This window comes from Babylonia areolata, chromosome 15 (assembly GCF_041734735.1).
Source record: "Babylonia areolata isolate BAREFJ2019XMU chromosome 15, ASM4173473v1, whole genome shotgun sequence".
Classification (NCBI taxonomy): Eukaryota; Metazoa; Mollusca; class Gastropoda; order Neogastropoda; family Buccinidae; genus Babylonia; species Babylonia areolata.
In genome coordinates, this window is record NC_134890.1 from 6,319,690 (window position 1) to 6,325,689 (window position 6,000).

The 6,000-nt window shown below is 43.3% G+C and overlaps 1 long non-coding RNA gene across 1 annotated transcript in view; it reads left to right on the forward strand.

The window, feature by feature from the left end:
- The window catches only part of LOC143290153 (uncharacterized), a 50,511-nt gene extending 45,862 nt beyond the window's left edge, over positions 1 to 4,649 (forward strand). Inside the window, exon 3 of the long non-coding RNA XR_013056339.1 lies at positions 3,484 to 4,649. This is a non-coding gene — a long non-coding RNA (uncharacterized LOC143290153). The remainder of the gene's footprint in view (positions 1 to 3,483) is intronic.
- The last annotated feature ends 1,351 nt before the right edge of the window (positions 4,650 to 6,000 follow it).

Here is a 6,000-nt window from a genome sequence, read left to right on the forward strand (position 1 = left end):
GGTACCTGGTTGGCAGTTTGCAGCGTCCCACTTCCTGTGCCATTTGTCCTTCCACCTGTGTCGGCCGGGTAGCATTGGTGTTGCAGTTGTCTGTTGTCTGCAGTTTTCCCCGCAGCCCTCTTGTCGTCACTGTCATCGTGTACCCGCTTTCATCATCCTCGTTTTCTTCTGTCTTCGTTGTCCATGTCATCGTTTGTTTTTTTGTTTTTTATCATCTGGTGTTGTGCAGAGTGTTTCAGGTTTTCTTTGTTTATCAACTGTCCTGAGTGCACAACATTCTTCAGACTGTTTTTGTTTTTTTTTCGCTGGACGGCTGTGTCTTCAAGCTCTGTGTTTCATGTTGATTTATCCACTCATTTAAGTGTGTCAGTTGTTGCGGCTGGAATTGTGGTGGTTGTTTTATTTGGCAAGTTCTGTGTGTGATTGAATAAATGTGTGTGAACTCTGGATTATTTTAGTCTGTGTCTGTGTTGTCTGGGTGTTATTTCTGGGTTGGGTGGGGGTTTCTAGTCCGCTTTCTTATAGAGCGTGACAGTGAAACAAGTGACTGTAAATCCAGTTCTTTCCTGTCTACCTTCTGACCACAAGTCTACCTTCTAATCACATTGCTTCAGCTTCCACTTATCTACCTTCGGATAACATTTTTTTTAACCTTTGGACCACATTTCTACAACTATCTGACATGACTACACTGTCTACCAACTGACGACATGTCTACACTCTGACCACATCTTTACCTTCTGACCACATTTCTACCACTACCTGACCACATGTCTACCTTCTGACCACGTTTCTACCACTATCTGACCACATTTCTAACACTATCTGACCACATGGGTACCGCAATCTGACCACACGTCTAACCTCTAAACACATTTCCACCTTTTGACCACTTATCTACCACTAGATCTGACCACATTTCTACCACTACCTGATTATATATCTACCCTCTGACTACATTTCAACCACTACCTGACTACACGTCTGCCCTCAGACTACATTTCTACCACTATTTGATCACATGTCTACCTTCTAAATACATTTCTACCACAATCTGACCTCATTGCTACTCTCTGACCACATGTCTAACACTATCTGACCACATGGCGACTTTCTGACTACGTGTCTACCACTATCTGACCACATGTCTACCTTCTGACCACATGTCTGCCTTCTGACCACATGTCTACCACTATCTGACCACATGTCTACCCTCTGTCCATATAGATTGAGTTGTAATGTTTTATGTTATGTTTATATCCATCTCAATGATGTAAGGCACTTTGAGCAGCATTAGTACCGGATATCGCGACATAGAAAAGTTATGAATTATTATTATTATTAATATCATTATTATTAATGTCTACCACTATCTGACCACATGTCTACCATCTGACCACATCTCGACCACTGTCTGACCACATGTCTACCCTCTGACCACATGTCTACCTTCTGACCACATTTATGCCACTATCTGACCACATGTATACCACTATCTGACCACATGTCTACAGCTATCTGACCGCATGTCTACCCTCAGACCACATGTCTGCCTTCTGACTATATGTCTACCACTATACACTGACGACATGTCTACCCTCTTCCCACATGTCTATCCTCAGACCATATGTCTACCACTATCTGACCACATGTCTACCCTCTGACCACATGTCTTCCACTATCTGACCACATGTCTACCACTGTCGGGCCACATTTCAACCCTCTGACCACTTATCTACCACTATCTGACCACTTATCTACCTTCTGACCACATTTTTACCTTTGGACCACATTTCTATTACTGTCTGACTACATGTCTACCATCTGACCTCATGTCTAACCTCTGACTACTTTCTACCACTGTCTGACAACATGGGTACCACAACCTGACCACACGTCTACCACTGTCTGACAACATGGGTACCACAACCTGACCACACGTCTACCACTACCCGACTACATGTCTATCTTCTGACTACATTTCTACTACTAATCACATGGCTACCCCCTGACCACATGTCTACCACTATCTGACCACATGTCTACCTTCTGATCACATGGTTACCCTCTAATCACATGTCTACCCTCTGCCCACATGTCTACCCTCTGAGCATATGTCTACCTTCTTACCACATGTCTACCACTATCTGACCACATGGCTACCCACTGACCACATGTCTACCCTCTGAACACATTTCTAACTATTGACCACATTTCTACTACTATCTAACCAAATTTCTACCACTACCTGACTACATGTCTACCCTCTGCCTACATTTCAAACACTATCTGATCACATGTCTACCTTCTGACTACATTTCTACCGCAGTCTGACCACATGGCTACCCTCTGTCCTCATTTCGACACTCTAACCAAATGGCTACCACTATCTCACTACATGTCTACCCTCTGTCCACATGTGTACCCTCACACAACATGTCTACCTTTTGACCATATATCTAGCCTCTAACCACATTTTTACATTCTAACCACACGTCTACCACTATCCGACCACATATCTACCTTCTGACCACATGTCTACCACTATCTGGCCACAATTCAACCCTGTGACCACATTTCTACCTCTATCTGACCACATGTCTACCCTCTGACCACAGACCTCATCTCTACTCTCTGATCTTATGTCTACTACTATCTGACCACATGTCCAACCTCTGACCACATGTCTACCCTCTGACCACATATCTACCCTCTGACCATATGCCACTATCAGACCACATGTCTAGCCTCATGTCACATGTCTACTGCTATCTGACCACATGTCTACCCTCTGACCACATCTCTACCACTATCTGGCCACATTTCAACCCTGTGACCACATTTTTACCCTTTGACAACGTTCCACTATCTGACCACATGTCTACTCTCTGATCACATTTCTACTACTATCAGACCACGTGTCTACCCTTTGACCACATGTCTACCCTCTGAACACATTTGTACCTGTTGACCACATTTCTACCACTATCTGACCACATTTCTACCACTGCCTGACTACATGTCTACCCTCTGACTACATTTCAACCACTACCTGACTACATGTCTACCCTCTGACTACATTTCAACCACTACCTGACTACATGTCTACCCTTTGTCCACATTTCTACCACTATCTGACCACATGTCTACCCTCTGATTACATGTCTACTTTCTGATCACATGTCTACCACTATCTGACCAGATGGCTACCCTCTGACCACATGTCTACCATCTGACCACATGTCTACCTTCTGACCACATGTCTACCCTCTGACCACAGTTCTTCAACGACGTGACCAAATTTCTACAACTGACAACAATTTTTACTTTCTAACTACATTTCTACCACTCTCTGACAATATCAGGCTTGATTAGTGTGAAGATGGTCATGGAAGTGTCAACATACTGTTGGGGGATAGAATGGTAAGTCAGGTCAATGTCAGGTCACGAGGTATGAGTGTGTACATGATCTGTGTCAATCAGGTCGATTCTGCTCGGACAGCGGCCAGTGTGCTGACCAGTGCTGTCGTGAGGTCAGGGGTCACCGTGCCAGGTACTATGTGTGCGGCACACCGGAAGACTACTTCAAGACCTACACCTGTATCCAAGCTGCTCGGTCCGGAAATGACGTGCTAGATGACCTTCTATAACTGGATGAGCTGAGGGATACCATGTGATTACAATTAATGACAGAGTGTGAACTTTTTAGTCTGTGTTGTTTTGTAACACGTTTATTCACTTTTTTCATGACAAACACCGTCTCTCCTCTCCATCCATTTAAAGTATGTGATTCAATGTGGATTTTTAACACAATCTTTGGTAGTTATTTCCTCTATCATCATAATCACATTGGTTTTATCCTCTCTCATAGTTTTCTCCTCTGTAGAACTTTGTGAGTTCAGTTTTCATTTCAGTGAATTGAAATCCTTGACTTTGTATTGCTCTTTGCAAGAAATCTGACTTTCTTCATCGTTACATTAAAAGCCGGCAAATGTTCAATCACCCAAATTTATTATTTGAAAAGGTCATAAATACTGAGGCGCGTTTTGCTTGTTTGTGCTTTTTAATGTTTATGAAAATGTATGCACGGTAATAGTGTGTTGCTTAAAGAATACTCTGATTGTATAGTAAGCACCTTGTCTGGAGTTGAAGTCTGCGCCAGTCTACTGACTGCCAGACCTCACGAGCTTTGCTGCCGCGTCAACATTGATTTCCCTGGATGTAGCACCCAAAAATGCTCAGAAAGGACACTGGACTCGAAACAGGCAAACAATCCACTTGTATTCTTTAGGGAAAAGTAAGAACGATTGAAGAAACTGACATGTACGTGAAAAGCCATGCTCACAGTTATTCTCTTTAGCTTTCTCAGCCATTATATTTGCGCAGATTTCACTTATGTTGAGTGTTGTCATGTTATTCCCTTTTGAAGCTTTCGCTCTTTGTCAAAGGACATTTCAGAACGAGTGTTGCCGTGTGGTCACAGTAGGCCAGGACGTGAAGAGGCTGGACACTGCGGAGTCGACAAGCCGATAATAATGGACAGCACTTGCAACACGTTCATGTCAGTCTGATGTGTGTGCGAACACATAACTCTCAGAACTCATCATATTTGCCATCAAAGGACTTATGGATATTAAAACTAAACACAGTGTGTGTGTGTGTGTGTGTGTGTGTGTGTGTGTGTGTGTGTGTGTGTGTGTTGTTGTTGTTGTTCTCTCTCTCTCTCTCTCTCTCTCTGTTGTTCTCTCTATCTGTGGGTGTGTGTGTGTGTGTTTTGTTCTGTGTGTGTATGTGTGTGTGTGTGTGTGTGTGCGCGTATGTGTGTGTTTTGTTCTCTGTGTGTGTATGCTTGTTTGTTTGTTTGTGTGTGTGTGTGTTGTTGTTGTTCTCTGTGTGTGTGCGTGTTTGTGTGCGTGCATGCGTGTATGTGTGTGTGTGTGTATACATGTGTGTGTGTGTGTGTGTGTGTGTGTGTGTGTGTGATGAATATGGTATCATCAGGCGAACGTAATAACGACAGGAACATCAACAATAAGAATAACAACAATGCTGGTAGGAACAACAATGAGAACAATAATATCATGATCGTCTTCGTCATCTACACCAAAATCACCATCATAACCATAACAATTACAATTATATATGTTACAAACTAGCGTACAATCTTAAGCATCCAGTAGAGTATCTTCATTTCCGAAATACATTCATACTTTTAACATGTGTTCATCGTGCTCCAAAACATTTCTTAAAATTACACACATACTGCAATGATGACCTTATTCTTAATATATATATATATCACTTTATCATTTGCATATAATAAATAATATATGTGCATTTATGTGCATATATGCATATGTATGGGCGCCAGGGTGTAACCACACACCGGTGGGCCATGCGCGCCGCACGTTATGTGTTGGGTGCCAGCAACCACCTCCCTTTAGCCAAATCTGGCAGAGACTACTCTTCTCCAGATCGGATTTTCATGTTGAGTTTGCTCCCACATGCGGCAGGTAGTGCTGTGTCAAATACAAAAAGAGGACATAAAAAGGGCCAGCTTACAGAATGTGGTGGTGGATACACGTTCTTCTGAGTGGTTGCAGCAGCCCTGAACGACAAGAAGCAGACGTGGGATTTGCCATCAAATATCACCTTGCCTGTAAACTCACCAAGTTTCCAGGGGGTATCAACGACCGCCTGATGACCAGCTCCCACTCTCAAAAAAGAAAAGTACAACGCTGATTACTGCCCACGCTCCCACCATGACCAACCCAGATGGACACTAAAGACAAGTTGTATGAAAAATTCGACACCCTCGTTTTCAGCAGTCCCACAGTCATTGTTCTCGGGGATTCCAATGCCAGAGGAGGGACAGACTACCAAACCAGGGAAGAAGGGATCATTAGAAGGCATTGCACTGGCAAGTGTAACAACAACGGCCTTCTGCTCCTCAAACCGTGTGGTACACATCACCTTGTCATTACTAACATCTTGTTCCGC